This window comes from Thamnophis sirtalis, unplaced genomic scaffold (genome assembly GCF_051295495.1).
Source record: "Thamnophis sirtalis isolate CommonGarterSnake01/CBP01778 unplaced genomic scaffold, rThaSir2_p1.2 scaffold_1, whole genome shotgun sequence".
NCBI classification, from domain to species: Eukaryota; Metazoa; Chordata; class Lepidosauria; order Squamata; family Natricidae; genus Thamnophis; species Thamnophis sirtalis.
In genome coordinates this window covers 134501881-134525458 of record NW_028261381.1, presented here as the reverse complement: position 1 = coordinate 134525458, position 23578 = coordinate 134501881, and the positions used below count along the sequence as shown (strand labels likewise).

The 23578-nt window shown below is 37.0% G+C and overlaps 1 long non-coding RNA gene across 1 annotated transcript in view; it reads right to left on the bottom strand.

Moving 5' to 3' along the window:
* LOC148049740 (uncharacterized) overlaps positions 1 to 23578 on the bottom strand; it is an 84089-nt gene that overhangs the window by 53140 nt on the left and 7371 nt on the right. The window contains exon 2 of the long non-coding RNA XR_015697986.1: positions 9544 to 9581. This is a non-coding gene — a long non-coding RNA (uncharacterized LOC148049740). The remainder of the gene's footprint in view (positions 1 to 9543; positions 9582 to 23578) is intronic.

The window sequence follows — 23578 nt, the reverse complement described above, 5'->3', positions numbered from 1 at the left end:
ACAAATATTCCCTTCTTAGTCTGATAATTGATTTATGATTTTCTTTCTTTCTCTTTTTTCATCTTGTATGCCAACCATCATCTTGTTTTTTTGCATTTTCAAAGAAATTTTGTCTTATGGCTTTTACTTTATTTGACACTTCTTTGTTTTCCATTAAATTCTATTTATGTTTTTCTAGGTCCATCAAATTTTTAATTTTAGCATTTTGTGGGTTTCTTTGTAGTTCTATTTCTAGTCTCCTGTGTTCCTCTTCCATCTTCTTTCATGTTTGTCTGTTTTGTCTGTTTCCTTTTCTTAGATAAGTCATTACTAGTCCTCTAGTATATGCCTTCCTGGTATCCCATACATTCTGTAGGGATGTGTCCTCCTTCTTATTCTCTTTTTTAAAAAGTTCAATTCTTTTTCTATATATTACTGAAATTCTTTTTCATTTAATAGATTTTGATTTAATGTCCATCTCATTTCTTTCTCTGACCTTTCCATGTCATTATTATTGGATTGTGGTCTGCCCATATACTGCTCTTTTTCTAACTTGAAACTGCAGAAACAGTTTTTAAAAAGCCATATCATGTCTTTTGTTTGCAATGAGGTACAAAACAATGTTCTTTAATCAGTATAACAAATTTATTATATTGAGGAATTGGAAAGATAACATTATTCCAGACATGAAGAACCGGGCTCTGAAAAATGTGTAAGAAAAGGCAGTATTTTTAACTAATCAAAATGATGAAATGTATCTTTCTTAGGTATGTATTTTATGATATTCTACAACGGTGGTATTTTCATGTAGTACTTTTACATAATATATTTTTTAATTTTTTTATACTTGGTGATATAGTTTTATAAAGCAGTTTTTTAAAAAAACAGTAATACTGTGTTTAACATACATCTTATATTTTTAGTATTGAAATCTGTTATATTTTGCTGGTCATTCATCATTTTATTTTCTAAGAATGCCCTATAGAATCTATATGGGTCTAGAAGAACTTTTTTTAAATTATTTTCTGCTAAGTAAAGATGATGGCTTTAAGCTACCAGAGAGTTAATGTTACCACTAGACTTTATTTTAACTTCTGTATTCATGTGGAATGACAATTACTTTTGTTTCTAGAGGCTCTCTACCAACTGTTTAATTACACATTCATGACATATTACCAAATGTGATAACTTTTCACTGTAAATGCTAATAGGTGCCATCTGTTAACACTATTAAACATTTCAAATATGGAAACAATTTTAGTTATGTGGACAAAATATCTTGTTATTAACAAGTGTTTAATATGAAATGAAATCTGATTGAATGCAAAACATTTCATGGTAAGAATGAAAACTATCTGATTTAGAATGTTTAAAAAACCACTTTTATCGCTGCTAGTGAGAAAACATTTTGGAGCTCTCCTTGGTACCTTTCTCACCTTAAATTTAAACAATACAATAAGATCAAATTTATCCCCTCCCCAAAGAAATAAATAAAAATGGTCCATTTATCTGTACCCAAAAATCTTTCTCTGGTTTGCTTTATTTTATTATAATACTTTATTTAGAATAAAGTCTGATCAAAGTAAATCCACAAAACACAGGTGAAATCTGAAAACACACATTTATAATGATTTTTGAAAACATTTAAAGAAGAATGTTTATTGCCTTGTAAATCAAAGTTCCTTTGCAGAAAAATATTCTACGTGGGATAGAAACAGAACAAGGCATTACAGCTCTTATAAGAAAATCAATAAAAAGTATTGATTTTCATGAATTAATCCTACATCATCAAATGCACATTAAGCACATACAGTCAATGATGATGCATTAATTTGCTCATTTATCTTCTTGTAATTTTTGACATAGCTGCAACCAGCAACAATCGAGAGATGAGCTGCCTGGAGCTAAACATGATCTGAATCCCTGATAAACAAAGCAGTGCATACAATTATTAAATTTTATTCCTCTCACATTAGAGAGCAATAGTTTTATTAAGAAACTCAGGTAAGCAAGGGAACAGCTATTTCCCATTGCATGTCCTAATTAGCACTTGTGCTACATGCTAGTGTTCAATCTTCTCCCCAAGAAATAAAGATGATTAGGGGCTGGAGACTAAAACATATGAAGAACGGTTGCTAGAATTGCGTGTGTCTAGTTTAATGCAAAGAAGAACTAGGGGTGACATGATAGAAGTGTTCCGATATCTCAGGGGTTGCCACAAAGAAGAGGGAATCAATAGCAGTGGACTTATATACCACTTCATAGGCCTTTCAGGCCTCTCTAAGCGGTTTACAGAGAGTCAGCATATTGCCCCCAACAATCTGGGTCCTCATTTTACCCACCTCGGAAGGATGGAAGGCTGAGTCAACCCTGAGCCGGTGAGATTTGAACCGCTGACCTGCTGATCTAGCAGTAGCCTGCAGTGCTGCATTTAACCACTGCGCCACCTTGGCTCTTAAGCTAATCTCCAAAGCACCTGAAGGCAGGACAAAAAGCAATGGAAGGAAACTACCTTCCATTGTAATCAAGGAGAGAAGGAATCTAGAACTAAGAAGAAATTTGCTGATAGTTAGTACAATTAAGCAGTGGAACAACTTGCCTTCAGTAGTTATGAATACTCCAACACTAGAAGTTTTAAAGAAAAGATTGGACAAACATTTGTCTGAAATGGTATAGGGTTTCCTGCCTGAGCAGGGGATTGGACTAGAAGACCTCCAAGGTCCCTTCCAACTCTCTATTCTATTCTGATTTTTATTTGACATTAGTGAAAGATACAGTGGGGTTCATTACACAATAAAAAAGATTTTTAGTGGAAATGCATTTGCATTAAGATGAGGACATTGCTCTCTTTGCTAAGAAAACAAGGCTTCTAATTTTATGAGCTTTTAATTATGTTCAATTACAGAAATGTAGTTTTATTACAGAACTTAGCATAATCAAATAAAGCTTGTGGTTGGACCACATAATTTCCCCGTTTTTCTTATATCTGAACAACATAATTTTTCTTATTTTCAGATGCTGAATTATTAAACTTGAGATAGAATGTCAAAATCATTCTGGCTTATTTTCTTGGTCAATTCTTGATGACTCACTAAAATAGATTTAAAGATTTTAGGTTATAAAGAGTTTCCAGCTAATGCAGATCTCAGTCTGAGTGATTTGAGTGCCAATGTAGGATAATACAGGCTATTTTTCTCTCTAATCATTTAATCTGGTTTCAAGGTGAGTTAAATTGCCTATGTACAACCCTAGTAATAAGTGACTCTGGAACTAAAAAAGTATTGTGGGGACAGAGGGCAGGGAGTAGGCGATTAAGACTATAACATTGCAAGTTGACACATTTACCTTTTGCATTCTGGGACAGATTGACTGTTAGCACTTTAATTGGAGTGTTTGATTTTCCTGGGGGAATAATTTGCAATCTTCAAATCAAATGAATATATAAAATTAGAGCACATGCACAACTCCTGCTGTGTCAATTTCCCTCCTTAGAAACATATTTTTTTGATTGGAAGCAATATGTGATTTGCTGCTGATTAAGCTACATTGTGTGTTTATTGTTATAGATTGTAAAAGATTCTCTCCTGCTAATCTTATACTTTTCAAATTAGAATAACATTTAATAATTGCTGTAGGCTCCCATCTTAACATGTTTCCACAGATAAATATTTTCAACAGCAAAATACCAGCTCTTAAATATTTGAACTGTAAGGCATAAGAGTTTGAATGCTTCCTTGCTAGAGGTGCAGATTTGCAGATTTCCAATCTCTTGTCCTATTTTTATTCACAACTAGCTGATAACCTGGCATTGCTAGGGTATTTATTTATCCTAATCCATGCATTTGTCCTCAAAAATAATCCCGGACCAAATGTAATTTGTAATGTTGGATTTTCCCCCTTACCAGAGGGAGCCCCCTTGTGGAGTACTGTGAAGCCATTACCATGGCAACTGCACTACGCTGTACAATAGAATCAATTTTACACCAGTATGGTAGAAGCCATTTTAAGGCACAACAGGCTGTATCTTAACAGAACACAAACCCCAAGGGGTGCTAGGCGTGTCTTACCCCCACAATATTTGTTTCCAGAGAGAAAGTCATTATGTACCAGGTTTGGTTGAAATTGCTCAAGGCGTTCCAGAGTTATGTTGGAACACACACACACACACACACACACACACACACACACACACACACACACACACAGATGGACAGTTGATCCTGAAGTATCAGTTTCAATTGTTTACAGCTGGGGACCACAATCCTAGGGCATGAACCAGTATGAATTGGTGGGTGACAACAAGTGGTGGGTGAGCACAAGTGGTGGGTGAGCAAGCGAAGCTTCATCAGCACATGCGTGGGATCTAGGTTGCATGTGAAACCATCTCGCCCCAATCCATGGAAAAATGATCTTCCATGAAACCGGTCTCTAATGCCAGAAAGGTTGGAGACTGCCACTTTAGAGTTTTCTAAATACTATATCCTTTTATGCAAAAGCTGAAGAGAGAAAAATGTGCATTAATAGCACTATAAAAATAATGCATAATATGAAATTGTTTTAACTGATACTTTACCATAACCCAGACCAGATTTCCAGCTGGCAGTGACCCTTTGGGATCTCAGTTAAAGATGATTGCCACTTTGGCACATGCCTTTTTTAAAAAGTTTCAAGTACTAGGGATTGGACTGGGCTGGGTTCTGGCCGTCACTATTGCTTTTGGGTGTGCCGTGCACATGCACTTGATGTGCAATGTGCGCACATGCGCAGTACAATAAAAATTATTGTGTCCATGCACAGAAAAAACAAGATGGCAGCGCCTATGGTGCCACTTGGCGTGGAGGTCCTGGGTCAATGCCGGTTCTAGCAATCCAGGCTGCCAAACCATTACTGGTTCGGCAAAACCTGTAGGAACCCACCACTGCATTAGATTGACTTTCTGCCTCTAATGCAGGCGGTCTACTGAAGCCCATCTTCAGATTGCTATCATTGTCTTAGATTGATAAATTGAACTACTGGCTCATATTGTTCAGTATGGTCTATTTACTTTGACAATTGTTTTCCAATGTCTTGAGCAGATATCTTTGACATTAACTATAACTTTTTTGTTTATAAGTGTGCCTTTAAGAGAGGTTGGACTCCTGACAACTGCATGGGATTAGTCATGATTTTTTTTCTTGACACATTATCTAGCAGTGAGTTGCCATTGTCTCCTTCCTAGGATTGAAAGAGAGGAACAGGCCCAAGATCACCTAGCTGGCTTTGTTCCTAAGGTGGCTTCAGAACCTGGATGTCCCCAGTGGTAGACCACTGCCATAATCACTGGACCAAATCAACACTTTTTGTGTATGTATTTTTATCTAAACTTGGAGCTTTCTGCCTATAAAATGTGCTCTCTTCTGGAAAGATGGTTATTTTGCTTGGTTACTTTAGGAAATAGGATTCTGGCTTGCATAGGTCTTTGACCTCATCCAGAACAGATATTTTATATCTCCCAAGACAAGGGAGAGCAATTGAAGAAAAACTGTATTGAAAAACACACATTCTATTAGTGATTCTTCCTTGATAAGATTTCTTACCAATTCCCAATTTAACACAATCCTGCTATAAAAATAGCAAACAGGAATTGGTATGCAACTTTTTAAAAAAATATTCTTGCATTCAGAATTCATCTTTTTGCATTCTTAGCTGAGTGTTATGAGGTCATTTGATATTTTTGCCACTTAGAAAATAAAAGACTTCAAGTAGCAGCCTTATATTTATTCAACTAGTAAGCTCAGCTGATTTTAGCTAAATTTACTTTTTTTTAAAGTATACATAGAATTGTATACATTTGAAACTTAATTATTAAAGCGAAAGTCTTTGAATTTCACAATAAACATTCTCCAGATAGTGATGTTACAGTAAAGAATAACAAAGTTTTAAAATAATATGTGATAATTGAGCAGGACATTTCATTTTCTGCTTCTAATTGTTGAGTTTTTGAATGAGTTTATACAAGAGAAAAAGCAAAGAGTTAATTTTATTTCTAGCGTAAAGTGATAGAATCAAGTAAAACTAGAAATACATCTCAATCCAAAATGACACTATAGTTATATTCAGGATTAGATTACTTCTTGACAGGAAAGATGAACTTTTTTTGAATTCCCTAAAATTAAGCATTCAAAGAAGTAAATGTGGTTGCCATAGTAACTGACATTTCAGATCAAACCACAGCTGATAAAAATTTCTTTTGAAAAAAAAAGGAAATAGGTGGAATTCTTATAGCAAAGCAATTAGAATCAAAACCACTAAAATAGTAGTAGATATGAATACAGTATTTACCCTCACTCATTTCCTTTTATAACTTTGCTCTAAATTTTAAGGTGGAAAAAACTCTTGGTTTTTAAGATGAAGAATGAAATATTCAAAGTAAGTATTTGAAAATATGAATGATTATTTTAGTGCTCATCTTATTCTTCTTCAAATCACACACTGCGATGAAAGTTAGCTGAGAAATGTTATTTTGTCCATTGTGTGCAATTCACAGTTCTGTCATAACATGAGGCTATAAGGAGAGCCATTTTCTTAAAAAATGAATCTATTTGGCATCTAGCTGAAACAGAAGTGATTCTTTTACCAGCATAATTCCCGTGATCCCTTTAGCAAATGTCATTGAGAAGGAAGGGATAAGGATTGTAAGAATTCTGGCAAATGAACAGTAATATATCCCAAGGGACAATGGTGCAGATGCTTCTGTGTCTTCTTTCTAACTACCTTCCTGCAAGCTAACAAATCTTTTTATTGCTAATGAAGAAGCTTGAAGCTGGCTATGTACCTCCTGACCTTCTCAATCTCAATCTTTAACAGTCTGAGAACTATCCATTAAAAGTGATCCCATTCAGTATCTTTGCTTCTATAGATAATTTTCCTCTTAATTTGGGAGCATATGGCCAAGAGCCCAACCTCCTGGTTGCTATGTTCCAGCTTTCTTTTCTGTTTCGGACCTACCTACTTGGAGGAGCAGAGAGCATTCTATAGCAGACAGGGCTAGAAAATATTGGTGTCTGCATTCCAGTAAATGATAATTTGTTAGTTCATATATAGTATTCCATCCATGGCTTGGCAGCATCTAGAACCATGATAGTGAACCTATGACACGCGTGCCCAAAGTGGCACGTGGAGCCATGTTGCCTAGCACATGTGGCATCACCCATTCTTCTTCTGGGTTTCTGGCACGCATGGGCACATGATGATCAGCTATCCTTTGTGCATGTGGCAGTGCCAGAAACAGGAAGAGCTGGTCTTCCATTTTCTGGTTTGAGCATGCACACTGGCCAGCTGATTGGCACATCTGCATGCATGGCAGTAACCAGAAGACTTGTTAGCCAGCACTTATGCATGTGCCGGAAACCAGAAGTTCATTTTTCTGCATGTGCATGTTCCCTGGGCAGCTCCTCTTTTGGGTTGTGTCTCAGATGAGTGCCCACAGGTATGCAAAGTATGCAAGCAAAGCTCTCCTTTTTCGGCGTTTGGTGCCGGAAAGCAGGACCCCTCTTTCTTTTGAGATGTTTACATATACATAATAGCCCTGGAAGGGAAATCAGACAAAAAAAATAAGTGTTGCATAAAAATACAGAATAAGGCATGCAACAGGAAGAGCAACTATTTCCCACACTCTGTTGCCTTCTCCTACTGATTCTTTTGGATTTATTTTGCTGGCTCCCCCAAAGGGTAGTATCTGGAACATAGGCCATGTAGTTAACAGCTAAAGGTTGGAATAAACTATCACATCGTGGTGGGTTCCGGATCCCGTTGCAACCTCCACATGAATGCGTGCAGCAAGTGCCCACACGTGCATGCGTCTTACTGTCCAGCGATGACTCCACAAGCCTCTGCGATTCTCCAGCTGCTCGGCAGAGCATCACGCAGGTACTGTATGTGCCATATGCGTGCGCGGAAGTACTGAAGAGTTTAAAGACAGGTAAGTGGGCGGGTGAGCTCTCTGGAGCGGACGATCCGAATGGTACCCGGTGCTCCAGGCAGGCTCCGGTACGCCCGTACTGGGGTGTACCGTCTGCAACCCACCATTGTATCACATATGCAAGTGAGAAAAAAATAGAGAGAGACCGGGGGGGGGGGGAGAGAGATGAAGAATTTGTGATTGATGAATCTGAGTATTAGAAAGAGTCACTTATGGAAAGATGGAAATTATGATGCAATCTTGGGGTAAAATATAAATGGATTTATAAGCACAGAAAAAAAGATTGGGAGCTACTTCTTTATAATTTATTTCTATTTCTGTTTTCTTATTCACTGTCCCCTTCAATTTCTTTATATAGTTTCCTAATATTTGTACTGCTTTTATCTTGTTAAATAATTATTCAATAAAAATTCTCTTTAAAAAGTCAAACAGTGCTTTCTGTCACCTTTGAACTGTTTCTATTTTTGAATTTTTTAAAAATCTTCATCTGAATTGCTGCCGAAGGATATATTTTGTGCAGATCCAGGTATTCAGCTAATATGTGCATTCAGCTTTCCCTGGGATGTGCACTTTCCCTTCATCTATGAAGCATGTGAGATCACTTGCTTCTGAAAACTTAAGTGTAATCTTCCAGGAAAACTATTTGGCATTGAGAACATTCATTTTCTGCTGTGCCTGAGTTTTCTTGATATTGGTGATGGTGCCTGCTAGGAATATAATCTAACGGTTGGGTTGGCAATATATAAACCATGTAACAATGCTATACCTGTTTCTTTAAATCATACTGTAAAATGTGATTGGTTGCTGTTTTCCTCAATCGGCCATAAGAGGGAGCCAGAATGACTGTTAGCTCTCTGTTTGTTAGATGTTGGGCTGATCTGATCTGAGTGTTTTGGAAGCTGGCTGTTAGAAAGTGCCGTGAGCTATTGTAAGTTTTGCAACTGCTAGCAAACTTTGAGTACCAGACTGTTTGTATGATTATGGACTATGTTATTTGGATTATCCCTTAACTGAAAGACATTGATGACTGACTGTCTTATCCATGTATGACTTGGACTGTTTGATGGACTCTGATACCTCTATTTCCACGAAAGTAAAAGCCCATTTAAACTGCAGTGTCTCTGTATGCTGGTTTGTGTGTTCTCCAACACAACTCTCACAACGCTTCTCTGAATGCACTCGCTCTCCCAACGGGGAGCTTACCTAACAGAGCCAGTGGATCAGTTCTGCTATGAACCAAGGATGGTTGGGTAAATATTTGAAGGAAATTAAATAAATCTTTGTGTTTTTTAAAAGACATAATACAAATTTTAATGGCAGGTAGACAATATCCAATGCAAGAGTATCTCTTTGGTCAACATTGTATTTGCTGAGCTAACAAAGAAATATTGAGTTATGTCTTTCTAACATTTAATGATATCAAATTTTTCAAGTACAAGAGAGTATGTTTATAACATTTCTACACCATCCTGGTAGAAACTACACACCCAAACATAAAAGAAAAAAAAAACCCCAGTTACAATAGCACATTTTTGTAATTAAAGACCCTTAAAATACAAACTCCAATGAAACCATAAAAATATTAAAATTTTAAAAAATCTTACCAACAGCCAGGAATAATTTTTCTTAGCTCTCTTTTTTCCTAAAAAGGGAAAAGAAAAAAAGAGAACATACGAAAGTCAGTAATGCATAAATCTAAAGAACTGCTAGACAACAACACAGCCTTACATATTGAGGTATGTAATGTTTTGGAGTTTCCCCCCACTGCTATAATTGCATGGATAGTACTTCTTTTTTCCAGACTTTTGATACCAGCCAGACTCATTTTGGTAAGTCCTGAAATTTGACAGATAAACAAAGAAACAAATAAATAAATTGTGATCTCTTCCATCAAGAAAAATGATATAAAGAGTAAATTGATGATGGGAAGAAGTGGTACAATAATGAACTCAGAAAGTTTAGATAAAATATGCCTTTAATTAACAAAAAATAATAATATGAATGAGATACAAAAAGAAAATAAACATTAGTCCCAAGTTGTAACTAGATTTAAACCATCTTTAAAAAGTGATGTTTTGTGCAGATCCTTTTAACTGTGCACATTGATTTCGGAAATTGCATCTATATAGAATAAATCCAGACAGCAGATAATTCCTCACCAGAATTTCTGCCTCTTCAGAAACACAATTGGAACACCACTAAAACATTCTCCTAATCTTCAAGGTTTGCTTTGCTCTGCACATTTTGATTACAAAGGGTAATTTGTCATTTTCATGGGCAAGGTATAGCTCTTTGAGGTATTATAAGTTATGTTCAAAGTGGCATGGAGTTATTGGCAAGAAACAGATATTTAGGTTGGTTGGCTAAGAACAAAACTATTTTCCAAATACCAGTCAATGAGTTTTACAAGCCACGGAGGCACAGTGGTTAGACTGCAGTACTACTGCTGATTACTGGCTGCCAGCAGTTTGGCAGATTGAATCTCACCAGGCTCAAGGTTGACTCAACCATCCATCCTTCTGAGGTTGGTAAAATGAGGACCCAGGTTGTTGGAGGCAATATGCTAACTCTGTAAACTGCTTAGAGAGGGCTGAAAAGCACTATGAAGCAGTATATAAGTCTAAGTGCTATTGCTATTATACAATTCTCAGAATTCTTGAGCAAGATTGAAGTTGTTGGAGTCTATGGCCAAATATGGGTGCTTCCAAACCTTGCCATAGCATGAGAGGACATGTATATAGCAATAGCAGTTAGACTTATATACCGCTTCATAGGGCTTTCAGCCCTCTCTAAGCAGTTTATAGAGTCAGCATATTGCCCCCAACAACAATCCGGGTCCTCATTTTACCCACCTCGGAAGGATGGAAGGCTGAGTCAACCTTGAGCCGGTGAGATTTGAACCGCCGAACTGCAGATAACAGTCAGCTGAAGTGGCTGCAGTACAGCACTCTAACCACTGCACCACCTTGGTATATAGTATCCCAGCCATCAAAGATATTGCTGATGTTTTGTCCGATTGTCAACTATATGACAACCCCCTCTCCCAGCTTAGATACTTATGATTCCTACTTTAAAAAACTGCCCACTGAGATCTGAATCACCTGTTTTCTCCTAGGCTCTGCTATGTACTGTTTATATTTTACAGTAATGCAATTAAGCTAAGAACGCGATACCTCAAATAGATTAGGTTATCCTATAAAGGTGATGTAGTTATCAGGAGAAAATTGGTTATGCTGAAAACTTGGACTTATTCAGGACTACATGAGAATAATTTGATTTTCCTGTACAATAGATTAAAAAAACAACAACAGCCAGTTAAAAAGCTGCTGGTTGGATCATTACATGTTTTCTTTTTAATTTACCCTCACTTTCATATACAGGTATTGTAGTTCTTGAGTTACGACCACAACCGAGCCCCAAAATGTATGTTGAAACATTTGCATGATTTTACAACTTTTCTTGTCACAGTTGTTCATAGTGAATCATTGCATTTATTAAGTTAATAGCATGGTGGTTAAGTGATTCTGGCTTCCCCATCGACTTTGCTTGTCAGGAGATTGCAAAAGCTGATCACAGGACACTGCAGCCATCATAAATATGAACCAGTTACCAAGTGTCTGAATTTTGTTCATGTGACCATAGTGATGCTGTAATGGTCGTAAGTGTGAAAAACGGTCATAAGTCACTTTTTCCAGACCTATTGTAACTTTGAATGGTCACTAAATGAACTCTTGTAAGAAGAGGATTATAATTTGTTGAAACTAAAATTTAATGTAAAAACAGCAGCTCTATGCTATACTTTTCTTAAAAGCTGAAAATCAAAACAATTTGATTGGTAGTAGAAGTTCACCAGAATCAGCAGAATGTTTTGAGAGCACTGGAGAAGGATCATGTTGAACTGTATATTGGTACTCTGTGGCTCAGTGTTTAGAAAGTAAAGCCATCAGAAAGTGAAGAAAATGTGATTTGCAAATAAGGTAATACTCTTTAAAGCACACATACCATAATATTTATTCATTGCATCTTTGTCCCACTAGATAATTTTTAATTCCTAAGCTTTTGAAAGATTTTCCTGAGAGGAATCCATTTTACACGATGGAGCATGACTGAATTGGATCACAGGGATAAGTGGTTCCCATGTTACTTTTTGAGGGTCATTTTTTCAGCTACATTCTTCTTCCCTGCTTGGTACTTAAGAGAAGCTATTGCCTGCAACTATGTGCCTACTTTGGATGGGAATAAATGGCTCTAATTTTTCAATATTTCCAAATCTTGTGTGATTTTAAGTTTCTCATGCTCATGTCACAAGATTCTGCTATGTGGGACCTCATTGAAAGTAATCAAAATATCATCCAAAATTTCATAGGATTTCTCCATTATTGTGCAAGATTTTAAGGTTTGTTACTAAAGTCTCATGAGATTTAGCAATTTTATAAGATTTGTGGTGAATTTGGAGGGAATTTGGGTGCATTGGTATTCAGGATCTGAAAAGGTGATGAGCCCTGAAATATACCTCACTAATTCTCTTCTACATTTTTCATATCTTTTGTTTATTTCACCCTCCTAACCTTCTTGCGTTAATGTTAAGCTTCTATGGTCTTGACAAGCTACCCAATACTATTTTCCTTATCATACTGCCACAACTAATCCCTAGGAAAGAATGATCGTTGACTCCATAGATGTTAGAAAAAAAGGTACTTTTACGAAAGATGCTGAATGCAGTGTGAATGAGGCAAGCTCTGAAGAAAAAACATGCAAAAATCCAACCCCCTCCCCACTGGAAGAATAGTCCAATCAAGTTCTGTTACAATGTTTTGGGAACCTGGTGCCTCCGGCACTGTATTAAATTCCTTTCCCAGAGTCGGCATCCTTGAAGGCAGGAAGACGGCTCCATTTGGCACCTCTGGTTCCTGTCAGTGTCCATACTTCCCAATTTCCTACAGCATTCTTTTACACCTCCCCTTCCAAATGCCCCCCTCCCCAGTTATGGAAGTTGCTAGGAAGCTTCAAATAAGATGAAGATAGGCAGCTGATAGATTTATCAAATCTTAAGTACTTTTGGCTTCATTGTAGGAAGGGCCCCATCTCTTATATTTATTCAAATTATTTTGTATTAGTATTAGTATTTAATAGATTAAATTATGTTTATTTTTGAAATGGAAATAGTTTTTTGGGTGGAAAGAAAAGGGTTAAAACAATAGAAATCAACCATGAATGAGATTGGGAGGTACAAATCATATCTATTCCATTATTCTGTTACTTAGTGGCACCACATATAACACTAAGAGGACCTTGTGATGGATACTATTTCCTAGGATAGATATGGGAACAGAGAAAGCATATTTCCTGGGTCCCATAAAATGGTGTCATTTCAGTAATATGATCTGGAGCTTGCCAGTCCAGCCAGATGTCAAGATGTAAAGCTAAGTATCATCAGAGTATTAATGATAGCCGACCCTATGCTAACAAATGACCTTGCTTAGCTGCTTCTTGTATCTCTTAAAAAGAAGTGGAGAGATGTGAAGAATCCTACGTAGGATTTCTTATTTCCAATCAACTATGGGAACCAATCATACAGAAAAGAGAAGTCTCACTCCTAAACACCCTAATCGCTCCAGAACATTACCATGATTTTAGTAACAAGTTCATTGAAATCTATTGCTCTATTGATTAATTTAAAAATTATATCTTGCAAATTGGAAGGAACTATACATTATTGATATAATGATGTGGAAAATCATGAGTATATCAGCAAAGGTATGACCAGGTAATGTGGAACAACAAAGCCAACCAGTTTCCATAATACAAATTTAAATTTTTGTTTTGACCTCATAGATCTTGCACTCTAATAAGAGTTTTTATTCCCTAAAATAATCTTATCTTATAGTCAGATTATATGTGGAAAGTATTGTTGTTTTTAGCATTGTCTTTTTGAATCTGGCCTTGTTTAGGAAGATATTATGGGTCTCTCTCTCTCTCTCTCTCCCTCCCTCCCTCCTTCCTCCCTCTCCCTCTCCCTCTCTCCCCCCTCTCTCCTCTTCCTAGTCTATTTATCATGTGCAACAAAACTCCACAATTCAGCTTTACCTTCTAACCTAGATGAAGTGATAGTACAATAGAATTTTAATGCTTTTATTTATGATTTGAGCATTCAATGAAGAGAGGGTGATGGAGTGTATAGAGTAGCATAAAATATTCTGAGATGGATAGGATTATGAATTGTTAATCTGCTATCCTTCATGACAGCTTGGTCTGAAAGACTATAAGGCACTGATTGCATTATAATATAATTATGTCTTCCTCCAGTCTAGCAGGCACACATAGGCTGAGGTAGAAATTCATCTAATTTCCCACTTCTAAAATCCTAGTTCTTCAGGTACCAAGGATTTAGGAGAAGGTACGCATATCCAATATGTTAGTCTCCTTTGACTGAAGATAAATAGAAGAATGGTAGATTTTCTGCTTGACTAATTGTTCTAATAGTATTTGGGGGAATACTACCTTTGAGAAATGCAATAAACATACATTCCTCAAGAACATTCTTATAATTCAGCTGCAACTGGAATAGTTTGACTCCCTCTTCTTTGTGGCCCCTGAGATATTGGAACACTGCTATCATGTCAGCCCTAGTGAACGCCTGGATGGATCCATTTCTTCTCATCCCAAAGTTGACAGAATTATTTAGGAAATAATGGGTGCATGGATACTGATTTAAAATAATGTATATACTGTATATGAAAAAGAACAAAACATTTATACATTTGGTACACATCATAGGACAATCCTGTTATATGGAAGCTTGAAACACAAATAGAAATTTAAAATATCTTATCATGCCACCAAAATTGGAAGGATTTTTGATTAAACATATAATGCCCCAGGTTATCTAGCTAAATATAACAGAATGACTGAAAGGTGGATCTCTGATATAATCCAAGAGGACTAGCAAATGAATAAAACCAAAGGAATACTATTCAGTTACTAACCAAGTTTGATCCTGCTTAGCTTCTGACTTTACCCAAGGTTGACCATCTGCTGTTCTTTTGTACAAACCCTTGGAGAGTCTTAGGCAATAAATGCAGATGTTACTAGATGAATTTAAGATTTTACTCAACATAAAGTAGCTTCTAGGCTTCCACAGACGTTTCTCAATCTCATTCTCTCCCCCTCCCTCCCTCTCTCTCTAATCATCTCTAGGTATCTAATTCAGCAGCCACCAAACCTTTGGGCACCAGTGACAGGTTCCATGGAGAAAGGTTGGTCCACCTGGAGGGGGTGTGATTTTGCGTGCTGCCTGCATCCTGTGGATGGTGCTTTGCTTGTTTGTGTGGCACAGTTTCTGGCATGCTGCGAACCAGTGCCGGTCTACGGACCAGGGATTGGGGACCCCTGGTTTAATCTATATCTATCTGATACGCTATATTAATAAGATATTACTTTATTCTTTGATGTATTATATTCAGGTCTATACTACCATTAATATAATAATTCTTTGGAAAAGAAAAATCATAAGTTGTCATTTATATTCAAAATTCATGTTAATAAATTATCTATATTATTAACTGACCTACAATGTGAAAGTTGCCCCATGTGTTCAGATTTTCACTAATTGGAGTTAAGTTGGTATACTTCAAAAGCAAGCGTGGGTTCCTGCCAGTTCTAACCTCTTCTATAGAAGAGGTTCCACAAATCTACAGTGCCATTTATAACCAGTTCCAGCTCTCTCTCCCCACCCGTCCATACATCATCAAGATGAAGAGTGAGAGAAAAAATTCCAGGAGTTGAAGTCCACAAGTCTTAAAGCTGTAAAGTTTGAACACCCCTGGGTTTTTTTTCTAAAGGGTTAGGGGTGTAGGGGTCTTGTAACTTGACAGCTTTAAGACTTGCGTACTTCAAATGCCAGAGTTTCTGAGCCAACATTTTGGTTGCTAAGCAAGAGCATTGTTAAGTGAGTTTTTACAAGTTGGCCATGCCCACCCAGTCACATGGCCGGCAAGCCATTCCCACAAAGCAGGTCACACCTACAACTGAACATTTAAAAATGTATCACAAATATCATTGACTGGCGCTGAAGGTTGGTACGGGTTACTGCCAGCATACTAGGTGTCAACCAAGATATTTTGTTGTTGTTTTTGTTGTTTAGCAATAGATTTTAGATTTAGATTTAAAGTTTATTTATATGCCGCCTTTTCCCTGGGGGGACTCAGGGCGGCTTACAACTTAAAAAGGTGGGGGGAGACAAACTTTTAACGTATAAGACAAATACATAATTAAAACACAACATTCATACTATTCGGGCGGGTTGTAGTCTTAACCCCAGGCCTGACGGGATAGCCAGGTTCTGAGGGCTGTGCGGAAGGTCTGGAGGGTGGTGAGGGTACGAATTTCCACAGGGAGATCGTTCCACAGGGTCGGAGATGCCACCGAGAAGGCTCTCCTCCACGTAGTTGCCAGTCGACATTGACCGGCAGATGGGACTCGGAGGAGGCCTAACCGGTGAGATCTAATAGGTCGTGTGGAGGTAATTGGCAGTAGGCAGTCTCTCAAGTATCCAGATCCACTACCATGGAGGGCTTTATGGGTGGCAAGTAGCACCTTGAAGCGTACCCGGAGGTCGACAGGTAGCCAGTGCAGCTCGCGGAGGATAGGTGTTATGTGGGTGAAAGGAGGTGCACCCACAATCGCTCGCGCGGCCGCATTCTGGACTAGCTGAAGTCGCCGAATACTCTTCAAGGGCAGCCCCATAGCAATAGCAATAGCAATAGCAGTTAGACTTATATACCGCTTCATAGGGCTTTCAGGCCTCTCTAAGCGGTTTACAGAGTCAGCATATCGCCCCCACAGTCTGGGTCCTCATTTCACCCACCTCGGAAGGATGGAAGGCTGAGTCAACCTTGAGTCAGTGAGATTTGAACCGCTGAACTGCAGATAACAGTCAGCTGAAGTGGCCTGCAGTACTTTAAGGCAGTTTAAGGCAGTTCTTCTTTAATCTCTAAAATCTTGGACTAAAAGTCTTGGTATCAGGAAGAAGCCTGAAATGAATAGCTCTGGTTCCAATAGGAGCTCGCACAGAATTTCCTTTCTATATTATTTTAAAACATTCTAGATTTATATTTATGTATATTACTAAACTCTACCTGTTTTGACTACCCATGCTTCTGCTATAGCTATCCAGAGAAAGCCTCCCTATAAGTACTGATAATGTGGTCAATTTTTTTATATGGAGATCAGTATTTTGGTTTCAATATGTAAGTTTTAGATTAGTACATAAAATATCGGATTATTACATAGCATTATATTATGCCTTGTTGAAAGACTGAATCTTGACTGATCCAGGACCAGAAAACTGTTTGCTGTTGAAATAATAGAAAAAACTGTTTGCTTTTGTTCTCAAGGAGACTATTGCAAATTACATAAATATATTTTCCTTATATCAGAAGGAATTAAAGTTCCTGTTGTGTTTTCAAAATCCATCTCCAGCAGTGCTATCAAACTTGCAGCTCTGGGGATGGATGCATCACATGCTAGCCATGCCCATACCCTGTGTAGTGAAGGGGGAAAAAGTCACGAAATGCCATGTGATATCATTGTGATGATGGCAGCTTGACACCCCTGATGTAGAGGGTGCATTGTTTGGAAGAACCATTAAAACAGAATGTTGACTTTGTGGGTGAGGGATAGAGTAGAGAAGTTGGTGTTTTTCTCCATTGTGTTTTAATGATCACCCTCATTTTATATTATGTGCATGTCAGAGATAGGAGCCATAGCCATATGCTTCTCATTGTGACTTTGGGGGTTCTATATATTATGCATTACTCTTTTTTTTACTATCTCCTTGTCTTTGTCTATTCAATAGGGTACTAAATCAGATTTATAAATTCTTCTCAGCAGAGTTGTATCATTCTGATTGTAAGATATGGACAGTGGAACTAATCACAGATACCAGAGACCATATATTTTGCAATAAGAGCACTGTAGGAAACCATATAACCATTTCACACTTTCTCTAGAGCACGTTATTGACCTTTCAGGCAAAATGGATAACCTGAAAATCTAAGCTTTGCTAGCATAATGGGTAAAATGGGATCACAAGAGAACAATTGAATTTCTACTTCAGATGATAGAAAATCAATCTGAAGCAGCCACTGAAGAAATAAGGATTCAGTCATTTTATCTAAAGTTTAATTTTGAAAGAGAAAAAGAATGGTTAAGATAGAATGATGCAATACTATTGTGAAAAATGAATGTGTTAGTTTTTATATATTCTTGAGAATATCTATTTTTCTAGGGTGATTGTGGATATATTACCAGGAAAGAGAAGTTCATCAGAAAAAGAAAGATAAAAATGACCTTGATTTTTATGGATAAATGTGTGTGTGTGTGTAAATTTAGACATAATTGTTTGCTATTAATTAGAAATATCTTATATATTTCTATAATAGGGAAACTTTGATCAAATGACCTAAGAGTTTATTTAATTTTTTGTCCAAGTCCAAACCATTAATGATCACTTTAAATCAGAGTTCAGAGAGAGGACATCTTCAGACAAAAATAACACTTTAAATAGAGAAGTCTTTGTAAACTAGATATGCAGTCCTGTATTATTCTCTGATATTGAAAGTTGTATAGGTAGATAAGCAGAATGTCTTTTTGGAAGATAGTAGAGGATCATCCAAGAAAAATATCACATCTGAACAAAATAAGAATGTAGAAGTGCAATTTTTCAATACTATAACTCTCTGTATGTGTGGATGTTGTACATGCAGGTCAGCGGTGGTATTCAGCAGGTTCTGACCAGTTCTGGAGAGCTGGTAGCAGAAATTTTGCAGAGAACCGATAATACCACCTCTGACTGGCCCCACCCCCATCTATTCTCTGACACCCAAGTCCCAGCTGAGGGAATGGGGATTTTGCAGTAACCTTCCCTTGGAGTGGGGAGGGAATGGAAATTTTATAGCATCTTTCCCCTGCCATGCCCACCAAGCCACTTCCACTAAGCCACACCCACCAAGCCACTCCCACATAATTGGTAGTAAAAAATTTTTATCCCACTATTGATGCAGGTGTATGTGTATACATATACACACAAACCCACACACACACAGTTTTTCTTCTCAGAGCTTATTGACTCACAAATGAAGCAATGCAACATTTTGTAGGGATTGCACAATGTATCAATTAACTTGTGGCAAATCATTACAGAAGATGGTTTTGTCAACTTCCCAGGTGTAATTGAAGCCCCTTTCCTCAAAGAATTGCATTATTAGCAGGCTTGCTTATCTACTTCAAATGCAGTCTCCCTGTTTCTCTATGGGTGCCTGAATTCTTAGTCACTTGCTTGGCTGGAAATCCCAATGGGGCTGCTCTTAGTGCTTTTATAATAACTATTTTGATTTGATAGAGTTTAAAAATATTTTTATATTTTTAAAAAATGGAAAAGGAAAAGAAAACCTTGAGATTGTTATGCCATGCAGCAGGAGAAAGAAACACAAGAATTTCAGAGTTTGATTTCTTTTTAGCCATCACTGAAATGCCTTTCTTAGTTTTTGCAGTAAATTTACTTGTAAGAGATCTGTATCTTTGCATCATTGCCACATAACTTCCTCTTCTGAAATTGTACTCAACTTTCTCCTTCCTCAGTATCATAAATCCCAAGATGATATGTTCAATTTCAACCATGGATTTTTACTAGTTTCATCTCGTCAGCCATCTTATTCTATTCCCAGTGATCAGATTAAGATGCATTCTTCTGCTTTGGGGAAGATGAAACTGTCAACAGAACAAGTCAAGAACTTAGATATTTCATTTAAGCAGAGTTGGGCTTCCATCAAATAGAGTAGTATCCTATTACTGCTAAACTTTTAACAATCTGAATTATTAAAGTACCATCCCACTATTCTGCCAGGCTTGATGGTTTAAAATATAACACATAATATTCCTGTTCTTTTCCCATCTTTTAATTTTTACCCAGATGGATTCAACTGGATTTCCATGTCTGGTCATCCCATGGATATCTATATCCTTTGAGCAGCTAATGCCTTTCGCTTCCAATATGTCAAACAAGAGATTCATTTAATAACAGCTGACATTTCAAGTTCATCCTGTTGTTCCTTATGTCATATACGTGAAAAATTGTGGATTGCCATTCCAAATGTTTTCTTTTTCCTCATATTAGTACAAACCTGCAGTATAGCCCTAGTATATTAAGTTCCCTATCATGAGAATTTGGTATCATGTTACCTTCTGAGATTTTGTCACCTTCATATGATTTAATTTAGTGTCCTTGGATCCAGTTTTCAAGACTGCTGCCAAATATTGTCCAGTTTTTTTAAAGCGCATCCAATTTCTTGCTAAAATATTAGCCATACTCTGAGTTTGCACAAGCTGAAAAATATCCACAGAAAACGTGCCTAGATAGAGTCTTAGTCATCACTAATAATGACCATTGGAATGCAGTTTATCAAAATAGTACCTATAGAAGAACAGATGAAATAATTTTAGGTGCCAGGTGTATTGCAGATTGATTAGAGAATAATCTAATCTACCCGTAATTCTCACAAAGTCAGGATTAATACATCCCAACATTCTAAATTACACTCTAAACAGTAATGTATTCAGTGTGATAATTTAAGTGATATCTGTCTGACTGTATGTATGTATGTGTATGTGTGTGTGTGTCTGTCTGTCTGTCTCTGTCTGTCTGTCTGTCTCTAATAATATATAATATGCATGACATTTTAATTTCTTGGAAGTTCTTAATTATACATTGGATCCTCTGGTGCAAGTTCCTTTCTTTGAGAATAACCTTCTAAGGTCAGTGTCAGTGTTTTTTTGGGGGATCAGTGGCATTTGTAGGAGCTAAAAACTGTTTGCGCATAGGTGCACAATCCTGATAAGGGCATGGCTGCTTTCATCAATTCAGATCCTGCCCCCACATGATTCCTGCTCATTATACTCTGCTGTTCCATTCTGATGTTAAATTTGTGCTAACTACTAAAAGTTTGCAGTATTTTATTGGAATGTGGACAAGTGAATCTTTAATGTTGAGTCTGACATTATTAGGTCCTACAATAGCATGTTGTCTATGTAGACAAGCTTTTCAAAGTATATAGACAAGCTTTTCCAAGTAGGTTCCTATAGCCTATTATGTAGCTGCTGTTGATAATAAATAGCTGTTTGAGTTAAGAGGGCTGCCTGTAAAATAGGACAGATCTGTCAAGCAAGTCAGGAAGGAAGTATTATTGTCCATGAAAGGATGTAGATCACAGCAAGAGTTGCTTGCTCTTCATCTCCCCCACTTCCCGCGTTCAGCCTTATGAAAATGACAAAATACACCCATTAGTATGACAGATGTGCTGAGGCGGACAAGACCCTGCTACATTCCATTGGACCAATTGCCCTTATTTAAATGTGGAGCACATGTGCGAATACTGAAAGACAAATGATCATTTATTTTCATGATATTACCATTTATTTTGAAAGTTACCCTGGAGACAACAATCTCACAGTGATTGATTCATTCACAAAATAACTACGAGACATTAGAGGCTAAATCATATGTAGTGCATGCTTTTTTTTTTAAAAAAAAAAGATGTGCCACTTTTTTCATTACCAGTAAAAGCTATTGAGGAGAATTATTTATGTGAGCAGTTTAGCTTCTGCAATTGCAGTTGGTACATTTCTTTGTCTCCCAACACTTATAGTCAAATATGCTCTTTTGTTGACCTATTCACATAAGATTTAAAAATAGACTTAAAGCTCAGAGATTCCCAAAAGAGCACAATGTCAGACGATGTGATTTTGCTACTCTACTCCTGTAATTCCAGGTCACTAAGCTTCATATTTAGCAGGGTAAATTTAGGATAAAGCTCAATACTTGGTTACCTCCTTCCAGAAATTCTGCCCATTGCAGTTCAGTTAAATAATTTTTGGTTTTAAAATCTTTAAAATTTGTTCAGAATTAAACCCATTTGTCCTTACAAGACCAGAAAGTAATTGGTGAGATAGGACTGCTGAGTAGTGAAATTCATTTTTTAAACTACTGGTTCTGTGGGCGTGGCTTGGTGGGCATGGCAGAGAAAGAATACTGCAAAATCTCCATTCCCACCCCATTCTGGGGCCAGCCAGAGGTGGTATTTGCCAGTTCTCCGAACTACTCAAAATTTCCGCTACTGGTTCTCCAGAACCTGCTGAATTTCACCCCTGGGACTCCCCCTAAAGCCTTGTGGAATTAGGATGTTTAAATTAAAAGAATTTGAAGAAGAGTAGGCCTGCCCTTCCCTAAGTTCTTCCTAGGTCAGGAGTCAAAAAGTGGTGCTTTCAAGTGCAGCAGTGTTCATGAAATCCTTAGATCAGAGGTTCCTACATTTTTTGCCATCACACCTCCCTTTAGTGTAATCTTGATTATCAGATTTCTGTTTAAAATCATTGAACAAAGGAGAAGCCCCCTTGCCTGAGGTAGACTGTTCTGTAGCTGAACATTTCTTACTATTAGGATGTCTTCCTCTATTTCTTATAATTTCATGTTGTCTGTTCTGAAATAACTTTGAGATCTGCCTACATGACTACCCTTGCATTACTTGAAGAGAGCTATAATAAGTCCATATTCTTGGAGCCATCAGATATTAAACATATCTAATAGCTCCAAGAGTTTCTGATAATTTTTTTCTTCCAGCTCTCTTATTATCTTGGTTAACATTTCAGTATGTCAATATTGTTTCCAAATGTGGTGTCCAAAACCAGTTGTGGTATACTAGGCATGATCTACCCGCTGTAGAGTAGATACAAATGATATTTGATGTTTACACTGTATTTCTGTTGAGGCAGATAATGACCTTATTTGCTTTTTTTTGCTGCTCCCTCACACGGTTGCTCATGTCCAGTTTGTGAACCATGCAGATATCCATAAGAACTACTTTGGAGATCAGTCTAGATTTAATGGTCTTGACAGAGACTACATAAGGTTTTTGAAAAATAGCCCAAGAATGCTGATGAAAATCAATATTTGCAACTCCACAGATATTCAAATGAGTCCATTGTCTATTCCGCATAGTTTTTAATCTCATCATTCCCAGTTACTCATCAGCATAAATCTGATATCTGCCTCCAAATTCAAAGAATGTTTTATTTGATTCCATAAAATGGAATCCAGAAATGGATTCCATAATATAGAATAACTGACACTATTAACTAATTTGTAGACGGATTTAATTATTAAAGAACACGAAAATTAGAAACTAATACTGAGCTTTAATTCAAAAGCTATACAGTGGACTCATTTCCTAATTGTTATCAAGCCATTCTAGATGCCATCATACTGGTATCATGCTGCCTAGTTTTATTATGACTAAACACCAGTTTCTTATCTAATGATTTCCAACCTAGTGGAATACCACAAATGCGACATATAGTATTGTGGAAAACATTAAATATCATCAATTTCTTTTTTCCAGAAGACAAATAATATAGGAATATACTTCAAATCTGCAGTAAAGTTATTAGTAGCTTAAAAGTAGAAGATATACAATGTGGAAACTGTAAAAAAAGTATATGAACAGAGAATCTTCCTGAAAAACAGAGTTGTGTGAATAATGTGGTCACGGAAAAAGCTAAACAGATACACATAATAGTGGGAGTAAA